We start from the raw sequence: 15980 nt of genomic DNA, 5'->3' as shown, positions 1-15980 counted from the left end.
GGGAGCACAGTCTTTAGGGAGCCCCACGTTTCCATGGGTTTTACTTCCTGAAACCCACCCCCCCCCCACCAAGTTCTCACATTGAAGATCTGAAAAAGATCTCCTCCTTGTGCCTCTGGAAAGGTTTGAGTAACTGTTACATAATATATCCAGAGTGTTCCCCATGACAAAGAACTATTCTCCAAGGGAGACTTTACCAGAGCCTCATCCCACTAGAAGGAAGGGCATTTTTTCATTTCAGCCCCCTGTAGCCCTCTTGTCTTATCTAAGAAGGGAAAAATGCCTAATAAACAATTTTGAGTGTCACAATCCGAGGACACAGGCCAACTGAGATTTAATCACAAAATTATAGAATGCTTCCCCTCCCCCACACATTCCCACCATTCCAATAACGCTCCACTGTAACAGTGGATTAGAGATGACAGAGCTACAAGACACAGACTCTTTCTGAGAAGTGCTTGGTGAATTCCAAGGTCAACAGAGGAGAGAAAAACAAGGACACTAGAGGAATTTAAAGCATCTGGAACCAACAGCTACAGTCAGATAAACATTAACTCTCACACCAAAGGCCTATTTACCTCAGTTCCTACTACTCAATGCATTGTGTCTGGCTTTCAACAAAAATAAAAGGCATGCTAAAAGGCAAGAAAAAAGTGTAAAGAGACAAAGTAAGTACCAGAACTAGGCTCAAGTACGATATGGGTGTTGAAATTATCAAACAAGAAATTTAATATAACTGATTAATATTTTAAAAGCTCTAATGGGAAGTAGACAACATGCAAAGACAAATGAGAATGTAAGCAGAGAAACAGGAACTCCAAGAAATGATAATCTAAAACTCTGTAACAGAAATGAAGCCCTTTGATGTGCAAATCAGTTGACTGGACATGACTTGAAGCAATGTCAAACTGAATATAAAGAAAAAAAACAAAACAATTAAAAAAAAACAGAAATTTAAGAGCTGTGGGATAACTTTTAAAGGTATAACATACATGAAAATGGAATATCAGAGGGAGAATAAGGAGAGAATGAAGCAGGAAAAAAATTAAAGTAGAAAGGCATATAATTTTCCAAAATTAATAACAGACACCAGATTACAAATCCAGGAAGTTTGGATAACATGAAGAGCTTAATAAATACCAAAAAATCTACACCTAGGCATATCATGTTCAATCTGCAGAAAACCAAAGACAGAAAAAATCTTGAAAGAAGTCAGAAAAAAAAAATCTTACCTATAAAGAAATAAGGAATAATTGGAGCAGAGTTCTATTCAGAAGCCATGCAAGCAAGAAAAGAGTAGAATGAAACAAAGTGTGGGAAGAAAAAAAAAACACCAACCTAGAATTTTATATTCAGTGAAATTTGTATTTAGTGAAATCTTTCAAAAGCGAAGGAAAAATAGACTTTCTCAGACAAACAAACCAGAGGGAATTAACAATTAGCAGATCTACCCTGCAATAAATGTTTCCTTTTTTTTAAAAAATTGTTATTGAGTATAATTGCTTTACAATGTTGTGTTAGTCTCTGTTGTACAACAAAGTGAATCAGCTATAAGTATACATATATCCCCATACCCCCTCCCTCTTGAGCCTCCCTCCCACCCTCCCTATCCCACCCCTCTAGATAATCACAGAGCATCAAGCTGATCTCCCTGTGCTATGCAGCAGCTTCCCACTAGCCACCCATTTCACATTTGGTAGTGTAAATATGTCAGTGTTACTCTCTCACTTCATCTCAGCTTCCCCTTCCCCCGCTGTGTCAAGACCGTTCTCTACATCTGCATCTTTATTCCTAAATACAGTTTGGTTACTAAGAGATAGTTTGATCCATTAGGATTTTTTTTTTTAAGGTTTTTAAAAAAGATTTATATCCCACTGGATGTAGGAACAGGGCAACTTTTAGTCTAGGGCTAATTATTTCCCACTGCTGAGGCAAGATCCTTCTGAACACTCTGCCGGTGTGCCATGAATTGTGAGGTTTTCTTCTCTAGGTGATGGAAACAGGCACTATTCCTATTCCAGTGTGACCACTGAACATGGTTCCCTCCATTCCTCTGAGATAGTTCTATCCAGCCTTGGGGAGATTTCTCTCACATATGATCAGTAAGTACTCTGCTCAGTATCTGAGAAGGACCTCTGAAGTCTCTGGAATTATCTCTCTGTGTAGCTCTCTCTTCTCCAGGATTTTATCTGGCAAAATCTAACCATGTTGTTCTCCCCAGATTTTCAGCTGCCTACCCAACCTGGAGAGTTAATAAGCTTTGTCTGAGGTTTCTTTCTGTGCACTGAAGTCTCAGGATGCTTCAAGCAGTAAGCTGGGGAAATCATAACACACCTTGCTTGCTTCCCATCTCAGGATTTACTGCCCTTTATTGGCTGGTATCCAGTGTCCTGAAAACTGTTTTATCATCTATTTTGTTTTTTAATTTTGGTTGTTTCAGGCAGAAGCAGAATACATCTGTTCCTTAGTCTACCTTGTTTGATAACAAAACACATATCCCTTTTAAAGTATGCAAATCGATAACCTTATGCCACTCTATACATCAATACACCAACTATGGCAAGTAAAGCTTGGGTTTTATGATTTGTACACTTTGGGTAAACTCTGTAAAGAGCTGGAGCTCCCTACATGCTTTCCTATTACTGGTTGAGTGTCTCCATCATGCACAAAAACGTCTAATCCTTACATGCTTGAGGCCAAGAACTCTTATTTCAATATATATCAAGTGTTCACAGTGGGAACTTAATGAAGTTTTAAAGGATATCTTGGATTGCAGTATGTTTTCCAATTTTATGATGGTGAAATTGAAATCACTTCTATTAATTTTTGTGAAAAGAATTCTATCAGGTAAATCAGGCCACAAAATTTAAGGGGAAAAAAACAGGAATGAAAAATTAGGTCATTGCTGCAGTAGCTATAAATTGTGGAAGAAAAATATCTTGATTGCTCAGTCCAAGTTTGAGCTTTAAATCTTTTACTAGCTTCTTAGCTTGCCTGTCATGTGCTGAGTCCTGGCAGGTGGCTCACCCCAGGGACTAATCTGGGGACATTCAATTGCACAGAGAACTATTAATCCCTAGAGGTTAATGGTGCAGACTGAACTGATTGTCTGGCATTACCCACAGCACTAGGGAACAATGTTTGGGACTCAGGACCTACTCAACAGGATGGAGATGGCGTTGGAGGTATTGTCACCAGCCTCCAGCCCTAGAGGCCATCCAAAAAGAACTAATGGTCCTTGCTAAAAGTTAGAATGGGCTACTGCACTTGTTCTTAAATCCTGGAAAACAAACTTACTTGGCCATCATCTTTGTACTCTTCCAATAATAAGATTAAGTAAAAAGCAGTATACATAGATATGGGAGAAGAAAAGAATCTACTAGAGCAATGGTACTGGAAACATTTCTCCCAAGTACCTCTAAGAAGAGTAAACCTGATCTAAACCCATCTAAGAAGCTTCCTTGCTCCTTCTGCCCTTTAGGGAAATAGATTATGCCATCAACCATGGAGGAAATTTATTTGATGCCTCATACTTTTTCATGAAATTTTGGGAGCATTTTGTATTCTGCACTATAATTTTTCTGTATATGCTTTAATATAAAATCTTCAATTACTTACTATTAAATTATTTAGCTTACTCTACCTCCAAAGTATCAGATAAAATTGTTACTCCAGGAAGATGTATTGCATATAAATGGCATCATACACTCAGCACATGACCAGGTACCCTTAGGTATACACATAATCCAATCTGAGAAGATCTCTATGAGAATAAAGTACATCAGGCAGAGGAAATATATTTCTTTATGTTCTGTAAGGGCAGTCTTATACCTAATCACTATTGAAGATGCACAAGAAATATTTTTCAACTTTCTTACTGATTAAATTTTGCTTCTTGATTTTTAAACTGTACAGTACTACTCACAAATCTCATTCTTTTGTTTAAAAAGAAATAAAACACCAGCAATGTGATCTTTATTTGTATTTAATTTTTCATGTATGTAATATGCATGTGGGTGTATACTTTTTTCAAGGAAATATACTCAATGTATGTATATTATCTTGAAAAAAATAACCACAGATATATTACAGAGATATTTGCCTTATTTTATTTTAATTTTTTTCTAAATGCTTTTGTCATTAAATGATCTCTCAGCTTGGAAACCGCCTGTGAACATAGAAGTAACTGGAATATTTGTTGGAAGTCATTGAGATTGCTTTTGTTAGGCTGATATCTATTTCTCTTTGGTGAGAACATTTAAGTTCTACTCTCAGCAAATTTCAATTATATAATACAGTATTATCAATTATAGTCACCATGTTATACATTAGATCCTATTAGACCTTATTCATCTTATAACTGAAAGTTTGTACCTTTTCACCAACTTCTCCCCATTCCCCCCCGACCCCAACCCCTGGCAACCACTTTTCTTCTCTCTGTTTCTATGAGTTTGACTTTTTTTAGATTCCACATATAAGTGAAACCATGCAATATTTGTCTTTCTTTATCTGGCTTATTTCACTTAGCATAATGTCCTCCAGGTTCATCCATGCTGTCACAGATGACAAGATTTCCTTCTTTGTTTTTTTTAAGGCTGACTAGTATTCCATTGGGTGTGTGTTTGGAGTTTTGATATATATTTTTTCTTTATCCATTTGTCTGTTGATGGACACTTAGGTTGTTTCCATATCTTTGTTATTGTGAATAATGCTGCAATGACCATGGGAGTACAGCTATCTCTTTGAGATAATGGTTTTGTTTCCTTTGGATATACACCCAAATGTGGGACTGTTGGATCATATGGCAGTTCTCTTTTTAACTTCTTGAGGAACCACATCATTTAACCTCATTATTTTCCATAATGGCTGTACCAATTTGCACTCCACCAATAGTGTACAAGTGTTCCCTTTCTCCACATCCTTGACAGCATATGTTATCTTTTGTCTTTTTCATAATAGACTTCCTAACAGGTGCGAAGTGATATCTCATTGTGGTTTTGATTTTTGTTTCATTGATGATTAGTGATGTTGAACACCTTTTCATGTACTTGTCCATTTGTTACATCTTCTTTGGAAAAATGTCTATCTTGGTCCTTTGCCCATTTTTAAATGGGTTGTTTGTTTTTGTGCTATTGAGTTGTATGAGTTTCTTGTATATTTTCAATGTTAACACCTTATTGGATATGCGGTTTGCAAATTTTTTTCCCCTATTGGATAGGTTGACTTTTCATTTTGTTGATGGCTTCCTTTGCTGAACTGAAGCTTTTTCGCTTGATGTAGTCCCATTTGTTTATTTTTACTTTTGTTTAGGCTGCTGTTTTTTAAATCTACACAAGAATTTTGTTTTCTTTTTTTCTTTCTGGTCTTCAGAGAGCATGAATATATATAAAAAATAACTAACTAGGACTTTTTATTGTTGAATAAAGTAATCTGTATAAAGCCAAAAGTAGATTTAACTTTAATAATTCCTCAGTAGGTGTTTTGGGGAAAAGTCACTTAACAGAAGTTTTGGATTCCATGTTGTATTTTCTAACATTGATTTAATATAAGAAATTTAGTTGGAAAAATGTTCCCACTCAAAAGAAAATTTACAAGGGTCTATTCCTCCTAAACGTTTAAATTACTTAAATGCTAATAGCTCTTCTAATGTGTGAATTGGCTGCTCATATCACTCAACTATGCCGACATCTATAGATTTCTTCAGGAGGCTTTTAGGGAGATTTTCTATAGGTCTATATTTTCTCAATACAAAACTCTAGACATGCCGTAAATTCAGGCTGCTGTGTCTCAGCACAGAGGGAGAATATCAGTGTGAGCACTTAGAAACATTAAAAACATGTCTCTTGGGCTTCCCTGGTGGCGCAGTGGTTGAGAGTCTGCCTGCCGGTGCAGGGGACACGGGTTCGAGCCCTGGTTTGGGAGGATCCCATGTGCCGCGGGGCGGCTGGGCCCGTGAGCCACAACTACTGAGCCTGCGCGCCTGGAGCATGTGCTGCGCTGCAGGAGAGGCCGCGGTGGTGGGAGGCCCGCGCACCGTGATGAGGAGTGGCCCCTGCTTGCCACAATTGGGGAAGGCCCTCGCACAGAAACGAAGACCCAACACAGCCATAAATAAAATAAATAAAATAAACATAGAATAATCATTAAAAAAAAAAAAAGAATTGGCATCCTTTGTTTAAAAAAAGAAAAATGTCTCTTTCCCCTCTTTCTTTGTCATATATACCTTCGTTAGCACCATCTCTTAGAAATCAAGTCTTTAAAAGGAAACTATCCAGGCAGTGTTTAAAAAAAAAAAAAAAAAGAAGAAAGGCTAAAGAAAAAACAAGGCCAAAGTATGATGAGAAAAAGAAGCAGGGCATCTGAGAAAATTAGTGAGAAGAGTGATGGGAAAGAAAGAGACAGAAACACAAAGAATGTTGTGAGTGCTGGAAATCAAGGTCAATACTGAAATTACTTTGGAAAAAATGGATAGAAGACTGTGCCAAATAAATATAGCAATTAATTTTCTTTTGAAGAGGGAAATTTACTGCCATTTTTTGGAAGAGAAGATCACGCAGCATTTTTCAGGTGTGACGAAATTTCCAAGCTAATGCAGTTATGAAAACCACAAGGCAGTAATAAGGGAGAGACTATGTTGGGATTTGTTTGTTTTTGTTTCAGCTGTTTCTATGAGATGTGAGCTGAGAGCAGTTCTTCTGTTTGGATACCATGGACACTAGCACTATGTATTATCTTAACTTTTAGAGCAGTAATTTAAAAATCGATGAAGCTAAGACATTGAAAAAATTGAGGCATACAATAAATTAATATTTGGGAGAACTATTTTGAACTTGTAAAGGTGATAGCATCATCTATTTTTCCCTTGATGGTTCATTTATCTGTGAAGCTCATGAAAGACAAACTGTTCACAGAGAATTCCATCCATGTTGGACAGTTCTGGCTTTGCAGAGGGACAGTAAAAAATTAAAATAAAAACACAACAAAAACTAATAATCAAATCTAGAATTTCATTGACCTTCCATCCTAGGTTTCATCTCGAAATTTTCCTCCTTTTCTCAGTTGTTTACTAAAGGTCTGGAAGTTCACAGGTATTTTGACTCATACTGATACTTGGAGTTTTTAATTCCTTTGCCAAAACTGAAATTTTCTCCTATCTTATTTACAGAATAAAAGGGATATTTGTTATTACTTGAACTTGTCTTTATTTAATTCTCCTACCCATATACTAGTCAAGACCCTTTGGTTGTAAATAACAGAAAGTAGCCTGAGCCATCTTAAACAAAAAAGGAAAATTTACTGTATGAGGATACAGAGGTGATTCGAATAACCTAAGAACAGAAATGCAGGTGGATCTCAGTAGATAACGAGAACCAAGAACAGAAAAGGTATCAGAAGCCTCTCTTTGTCAAATTTATTGTTTCTAGTTTTTTGAGGAACCTCTATGCTGTTTTCCATAGTGGCTGCACCAATTTACATTCCCATCAACAGTGTAGGACAGTTCTCTTTTCTCCACACCTTCTCCAGCATTTGTTATTTGTAGACTTTTTAATGATGGCCTTATTAACCCGTGTGATGGAAAAAGATATTTCATGCAAACAGAAATGACAAGAAAGTGAGGGGTGCAATACTCATATCAGACAAAATAGACTTTAAAACAAAGGCTAGAAAGAAAGGAACTGGAAATTAGACCTCTTGTTTCTCCTACAATTTTAAATACGGGATGAAAATCACTCTGTTCATAAGCGGGTGCACTCTTTGGCTTGAATTTTAAAATCTGATTAAAAAAAAAAAGAACCCATGATTACAACATTGCTGCCCCATGCTAAGAAGGTGGGTGATGTGTTGTTCTGTTTGCTTCCTTTCAGGTACTAGGATAATAATAAAAATGAACACTTACGGAGCTCTGATCACCTGCCCAGCACTGCGCTGAACTCATTTAATCTTCACAATAACACTATGTAGTAAATACTGCTGTTATCCCCGTTGTGAGAGATTAAATGCTACCTACCTTCCCACTAAATAGTGCTTCTCTGTAAGCACACCCCTTGTAACATGATGTTGCAGATTCTTCCGTTAAGCAGTGAAGTCTGTTTGAGTTGACCTTGTGATTTGCTTTGGCTAATAGGATGCAGTGGGAGTGATGTTGTGGCAGTTCTGAGCCCAGGACACAAAGGTCTTGCACTTTTCTGTGCTCTCACTCTTAGAAGCCCGCCACCACTATATGTACAAGCCTGAGAGCCTGCTTAAGGGGAAAGACCACATAGAGGAGATCTGTCCCAGCCAAAGCCGTCCTAGATTAATTAGCTTTCGCGCAAAACATGTGAGAGAACCAAGGCAAGATCGCGGGTTATTATGGTTTACAGTTGTGAAGCCACATAGCACACTGGTTCAAGAGCACGGATGCTGGAGTCACTCACAAACAAACGCAGTTGAAATCAGAAGAAGCACTGAGTTTGAGACCATAAAAACCCATACAACTGAACCATATAACTGAAGCAAGAATAAATGCTCTTTATGTTAAGCTGATGAGTTTAGGGTTTGTTATATGACATAGTGAGAGCTAAGTTATTCACTCACTTTTATAAATGAGGGATTGAGGTATTGAGTAGTGTAATAACTGGCTCATGGTTCCAAAGATAAAAGTAGCAGACCTGGGATTTGAACCTAGGCATTGTGCCTCTAGCCTGCGTGCTCTTATGCCATTGTGCCGTAAACTTGGCAAGTGTGAAGCACATAACTTCGTAAAGATGAACAGCCAACAACTTGCCATCATTCTTCCATCCCATCAGTCCTGAAGTGTTGATAGTAACAAACTGGAACAAGGAATTCCCATCTCTTCCCACATTCAGATTTAAGTCTGTGATCTGTCTTTTCGTTTATTGCCTCACCTCATCTTCATTCCACTTAACTGAATACTTTTCTCAACCATGGTTCAAAGTCTGTCTAAAATCCTTTTCCTCTACCCATTTAAGGTTCTCTGACTGGGGCCTTCTGAATTAGACTGACAAAGGACAGATTAACAAGAGAAAAACAAACAGAAGTTTATTAACATGTGCATTGCTCATACATACAGGATCATTTAGTGTATCTCAAAGGGGTGGTTAGGATTTGGGCTTATATAGCATCTTAACAAAGGAATAATATATTTTTACAGACGTGACAAAACAAAAGAAGAGAGCTTTGAGTTTCTAGGATGGAATATAATGGGAGGGTAAATATGGAGGAACTAACAGAAGACAAGGGCTAGTTAATAAAGTTTGATATATAGATTCCTTTGGTGCTATCTCTGGGCTGATAAGGATCTAGAATTTTCTCTGGTGATTAACTTTTGTCCTTCCTGGTAGAGAGGGAAGGAGGGAAACCTTTACAAAATTATGTCCTGCATTTAGGCAAGTAGGGGGAGGGAAGAGAGCTTTCTTGTATCTGCTTCTTCGAAATTACCTTCAGCTCAAAATAATCCTTATGCCAAAGTCGCGTATTTCGGGACTGCATAGTCTGCTACCCTTCACCAATTATGTTGTCTTTGGCTGCTGTGGTAAGCATCTTACCCATTCCAAATGCTTTTCAAGCCAGGGGAGACCCCCTGAGAGCACAATAACGAATAATTTGCTACTGATCAGTTCAGAACCATGTTTTCTAACAACTCTACCTGCTCTTCGCCATGTGGCAGGTGAAGTATAAAAGGACACTTAACCCGTGTTTGGGCCATAACTTCCTGAGCCATGTTACTCTTCCAGTATCTCACCATTTGACCTATTTCTCTAAATCTCTCTTGTTATCAGCTGATTTTTTTGTCTCAATATTGCATCCTCACTTCACCAATAAGATCCACTAAGATCTTGGGTCAAATTGTTTTTATTTGACTGAAATCCACCAGGTTCACTTAAGCAGAAAGGGGGAATTCACAATCATACACATGGGGTGTCTTGTGGTGTCCAGGGCAGGGACACAGCTGGGCCTCCAGAGGGGGACTGAATCTGTTTCTTTCTAGTCTGTATTTTCTCTCTACAAACAGGCTTTGATTAATTGGCACACATCACAGAAGACGTAGAGCTGACCATTCCCAGTTACATAATAAAGACCTGCCACTTTGACTGACTTTCTTTTTCTTACTCAGTTTGGTTCAGGGACCAATCATCTCTGAAGAAATCAAGTAGGGTCAAAGGATGAGACAGGGAGAAAGGTCACTGATTGTCCCAATTACATCCTGTGCCATTTCTGGTCCAGTCAGTCTTGGCCAGAAGGAGAAGGTCACCAGGGGTAGAATGGCAGCAGGGGCACACTGATGTTACCATGTAGATGTGGGAGCCCTTTGGGCTATTCTTAGAGAATGTGAGGGTTCAGGCGAGCTAACTTGGTGCCTATCTACTACGCTGTGTTTCCTGGATACAGTCTTAGCCATTTTCCTGACTATGTCAGGAAAAACTGAGTAATGCGGAGAAAAACGAACAAAAGAAAACAGTTTTAGGGTTTTGATGGTCTCTGCTTGAATTTCAGCTTTTTCATCTGTGCAACAACTGACAAATTTGTTAATGTTCTTGAAACACAGTTTTACCTATAAAATGAGATTCATGAACTTCTTTCGATAAGGCACACCCAGGCTTACCTTACTTATCTGCTAAAATTCCCTTTCTGTATTCCTCCTAGATCTAAGCACTCTCTGTGGGAAACAGGAGAAAACCCTGGATGTGAATGAAGGGTCAATATTCCACACCCTAGCATGTATGACTTGTAGTTTAATTTTTTTTTTTTTAATAAATTTATATTTCTCTGCCCATGTTGACAATCCTCCGTTTACAGTTTTTTATTTGCCCCTGTGGCTCTTCTTCTATTAAGCATTCCAACATTACTCTAGACCACCATAAATCTGCTCTCTTTTGAGATTCCATATACATCCTGTGCTACTCCACTGTCTCAAAAGTGTCACATGCCTGCATTTTATCTTCCCACACTCTCAGAGGGCAGGGATACTTTTTCTTTGGTTCCCATATTCTCTGCAACACTTGACCTGGGCTAGCACATAGTAGGCATTCATCAAACATTTGTTGAAACACAATCCCATTGAACACCAACTGTCATGCGTGAATGGGATTGTGGATCTGGTCCACAAAGAAATCAATTGTGGCGAGTCACAGAAATAGGATTATCTTTTCATCAGAGCATAATGTTGGTTCTTTGATCGGAGGAGTCTTTTTTTTCCCCCTGACAAAGATTTAAGCACACTGGGTGCTTTCTTTCAATTAATGCTAATGTCAGGGTTTCCAAAGAATACAGCAAATAAGAAGGATAAGAGACAAAGACAACTTCCAAAGCTACTTTTATTAAAAAGTAATCTGCAGCTTATTTTAGCTCTTTTGACATCGAATATCCAATGATGCTATTTGAATATGTTTCCCCACCAGTATCTCTAAGGTTTTGAAGCCAGGAGCTCACTGAGCTTCCCCCTCATCTCTGGCCCAGCAAAGCCAGCAGCACACACAACACCCCCCCCCCCCCCCCGCTTCCTCCTGCTCTATTCCCTCTTCTGTTGCTCTTTGCCACTCCTCCATATTTATGAGAGGGGAAGGGTGAGCGGCGGCTGTCACGGCCTTATTATCTGTTTCTACAGAGTAGGCCCCTTTGTCTTCTACAGTTTCTCTATTCCTTTCTTTTGCTGCAGCCCAAATTCCATTCTTGTGTTGCTCTAAGCTACATCTGCCCAACTATGGGGCTGACTCCCCTAAATTGGAAAAGAGAAATGCCAGCATGTGCTGATACAGCATGTGTAATTGTAAATATCTACCGTTCTGCACCTGAGGCCAATAGCAAGGCTACATTTGCCAAATATGGCAGTGGCTTATGGGCTGTGTGAACTTGGTCAAGTTGCTTAATCTCTCTCAGCATCAATTTTCTTGTCTATAAAATGAGAATAATGGTAGCTACCACGTAGGTACAATATGAAAATGAAATCAATAATTGTATAAGCATCTTGTTATAGTTTCTGTCACATTGTAAATGCTAAAAAAGTTTATTTTATTTAATAAAAGTGAATAAGTTTTACTTGAAAAATGATTATTGTTGAAGTTATTGTTATTGTGAGTAACTGTATCATTACTTTGTCTTTAGCATAATCTCATTCAGTGAACATTCACTGAGTTCAAGTGTAAACTCTCGTACTAAGTCCTATAGGAGATATTAAGATGAATTAAGATACGGTACCAAGTTTAAAGGAGATTAGAATCTGATGGTGATGAGATACTTATACCAACTAAGCATGTTATTAGGCAGAGGATGGTAAATGCTAGACATGAAGTACAGTACAAAATTAATGGGAAGAATTAATCATGAATGGTTGAATCTGGTGAGGCTTTATTGAGAAGGTGCTATTTGAACTCAACTGTGAAGAATAAGACAGAGTGAAGGAGACTATAAGGGAGGAAAAGCATTGCAGCTTGAATAAATAGCAGGAGGCGTAAAAATGTATAACTTATGAAAGAAATATCGGATAATTATTTTTCCATTCATATAATATTTTCTTGCAAATTTATTTACTTAGTTAGTTAGTTAGCTACTTAATTAGTTAGTTAGTTAGTTATTTGGGCAGTAACTCACATGCAGAGGAAGGAAAGGATTGCAGTGAACCCTTCTGGATCAGCGTTTTCCAAAATATGTTGGCTGACAGGGATTCCGGAAAAATGATTCAGTAGTCATGTAGGTTCTGATATTGTAAAACATTTTGTTATTCTTTCAGATTCTGCTAATAGTTTCCTTAATATTTGCAACCTAACTACTAACACATGTCATATATTTTAGGATTTTCTTACAGCATTGCTTTTTTTTTTTTTCCTCAAAATCTTGTATGACATGAACTAGGCCAAGTCATGCTGCAGCAACAGCCTAAAAATCTGACTTAGAACAACAAAAAATTGATTTCTCAGTCATGCGCACCATGTACAGAGCGCCAGCAGAGGGCTGGCTTTCATGGTCCCACCAGGAGATGGTACATGTCACTTCATTCACACTTTTCTGTCCACAGCAAGTCATAGGACCACATCTAATTTCAAAGAGTGAGGAAGGAAAACTTACCATGTGCCTGGGGAAGGAGAGGAAAATTTGGATATCTGTAAACAGGCCTAACAACTACCATACTTAGATTACACAAAGTGAAATGAGACTGCAGAATTTCTCAGTCTTTAACCTGATGTATTAATGTAAAATACAAATCTCTCAGAGGATGTTATAGTTATGTAGACTGTCATTCCTATTTGAATCTGGGACCATTTTTTCCTTCAATAATTTCATGGCAATATTGTTTCATGGAATCCAAATTAGGAAATTTTTATACACTCTAAAGGCTATTTTTAATTGATTATGTCTAGAAATAGGAACTGAGATACTACTGGTGTTCATAGACCTGAATAGCTGGTAAAGCAGTCTGAATATTTTTCAGTATAATAGATAAAATAGATAATTCACACTTTTTGCCATTTGTAATCACCTACTAAATGCCAAATCTTGTATCGTCTATTTTCATACATATTTTTCCAATTAATTCTCATAAGAGCAACACCAGGAAGATAAATAACATGACTCCCATTTTGTAGTTGAGGAAGTTGGAAATCAAAGAGATTGAATAACTTACATAGGGCCTTGCTAGTAAGTGGGAGATCTGGGGTTTGAATCTGGGCTGTGTGGCCCCTAAACTCATGTTCTTTCTTTTAGTATAAGGCTAGGGTGTGACTAGAGCCTCTCTGGGATGACAGTTAGGGTTTCCAGTGAAACAGAATCAACAGGATACCTATCTATCTATCTGTCTATCTATCTATCTATTTGTAATGGGGACTGGCAACTCTGAAATGTATAGGGCAGGCCTGCAGACTTGAAACTCAGGCAGGATTTCCATGTTACTAAGGCAGAATTTCTTCTTCTTTTTCTGAAAACCACAGTTTTTTGCTTATCTTAAGGCCTTTAACTAATTGGATGAGACCCATCTACATTATGGAGGCTGATCTGCTTTACTTAAAGTCAATTGGTTACAAATGTTAATCCCATCTACAAAATGACTTCACAGTAACATCTAGACTAGCATTTGACCAAACGTCTGGGCATCATAGCCTAGCCAAGGTGACACATAAAATTAACCATGACAATCAAAATAAATACTCTTAAGAAAAGTTAAAAATAAAATAAGTAAAATAGCAATCTAAATTCTTAGCTTGGTATATCTAGGATTAAAAGTTCCATTCGGGAGAGAGTTGTTTTTGTTTTTTTTTTGGTTTTTGTTTCTATCCCTGCTCCTCATCATTCAAATTAATCCATCCTCAAGCCCAATAGAGCTGTCAGGACATTCTAACCTGGCTTCCACATCCCATCTTCAACCACTTCTCAGGAACAATGCTCCCAGGGCTCTGTTAAGCAGGCCTCTTGTTCTGACTTAGTTTCATTCTCCCTTGATCTTCCTTTTTCTATTTCCCCAGCACTAACTCTTTCTATAACATTAGTTAAACATTTTTTTTGTTGTTTTTAAATAGTAGCTTTTTAAACAGAACCTTGCTCAGAAGCCTGGTGTGTAAAACAGATGTTCAGCTCTGTTCTGAAGTTGGATAGCGATACTGGAACTTTACCCCCCAAACCCGCCCCCCCCAACCTAATTTTACAATTCCATCTCCTCTCCAAGCTGCTGTTCCATCAAGGCAGGGTAGAGTGAACACTATGTCATGAAGGCACCATGCTGACAGCTCTGCAGGCTGAAATGGGGGTCCCGGCACTCCGACGGGAGATCTCCCAATCCAGCTTCACATTGGTCCCAAGCTGTCCCTGTGGATGGGCCTCCCACTTCTGCTGGGGCCCATAATAATGTTCCTTCTTTTGACCTGTGAATGTTTCCAGGTCATTATCAGTGACTGCTTCAGAGCTTGTCATAAACTACCCAATATGACTCGGTTGTGGAAGAATTTACAGTAGCTGCCCAGGAAATACCATGTGTGCTTTGGATCAATGACTTTTCAAGTGGCTTAGCACTGCAACGGCTCCATAACCATGTGTCAAACAACGCAACCAAAACTAGTAGTCTTTGTCTGTCTACAAGAGTCATAATTTTCTTGTACTAATAACACGTTTACTTCAAAGGAGCCTCACAAAAAGATAATGTCAAAGGGGTTGTGACCTGGAGTATTAAAAACTAACAGTTTGAGCATTTTTATCTTAGAAAAGAAAGGCCCCCTTCTCCCTTGAATGAGTAGAAAATTAGCAGTTCCAAAATAACAAAACTGACTTAATTGCTATATCATTAAAATGTATTATTCATGTTTAAGTTCTAAGTTAGCCCCTCCTCAAGTTCTACCAATATTTTAGAAATCTTCATTTTGCAAACTAAACATACATATTTGTCACCAACTGCATTCTGAGACTAAATCCTGGTAAAACAGGATTTGTGTCCAGTGGCCCGATGTGGCATGAATGCTCTTTATTCCTCTTCTGAAAGGGACTCAGGGTCCTCTGAACTAGATGCAAACTGTAAGAGCAAAACTGTCTCATTCTTCACCTTTCCTGTGTTAATATTTGTTTTATTTAGACTGAAAGATCCCTGGTCAGGCACCTCGCCTATATTATATACGCTCTCGAATGCAAAGAATTCGCATTGCTCCTACTGCCAGAGTTAAAGCAAATAACGATGCTCTTTTAATAAAAAGGCACCTTGAAACCTTGTGGCTTGTCAGAGCTTGATTGTGCCAACTGGTTCCTTGCCCGGTGTCCGGTGTCCTCTGCACACTACCTAATGTCAGGCAGGGGTGCCATGGAGGCCTCGGCCAGTTACAGTACAGTGGTCATTCTGAGTTGATTTGGGCAGGCTGACACCTTAGGACCCTGCAGAATGGTCATCACCTAGGAAGTCATATGCTGGTGTGAGGTCCCAGAGACCTGGTGTCCTCCAAAGCACTAAATAAAGCAAAAAGCTTATTTTAAAAGTATAGCCAAGTCCCAATCCCGGTTGGAGGGAG

The sequence above is a fragment of the Balaenoptera musculus genome, chromosome 1 (genome assembly GCF_009873245.2).
Source record: "Balaenoptera musculus isolate JJ_BM4_2016_0621 chromosome 1, mBalMus1.pri.v3, whole genome shotgun sequence".
NCBI classification, from domain to species: Eukaryota; Metazoa; Chordata; class Mammalia; order Artiodactyla; family Balaenopteridae; genus Balaenoptera; species Balaenoptera musculus.
Note: the sequence above shows the minus strand (reverse complement) of the source record.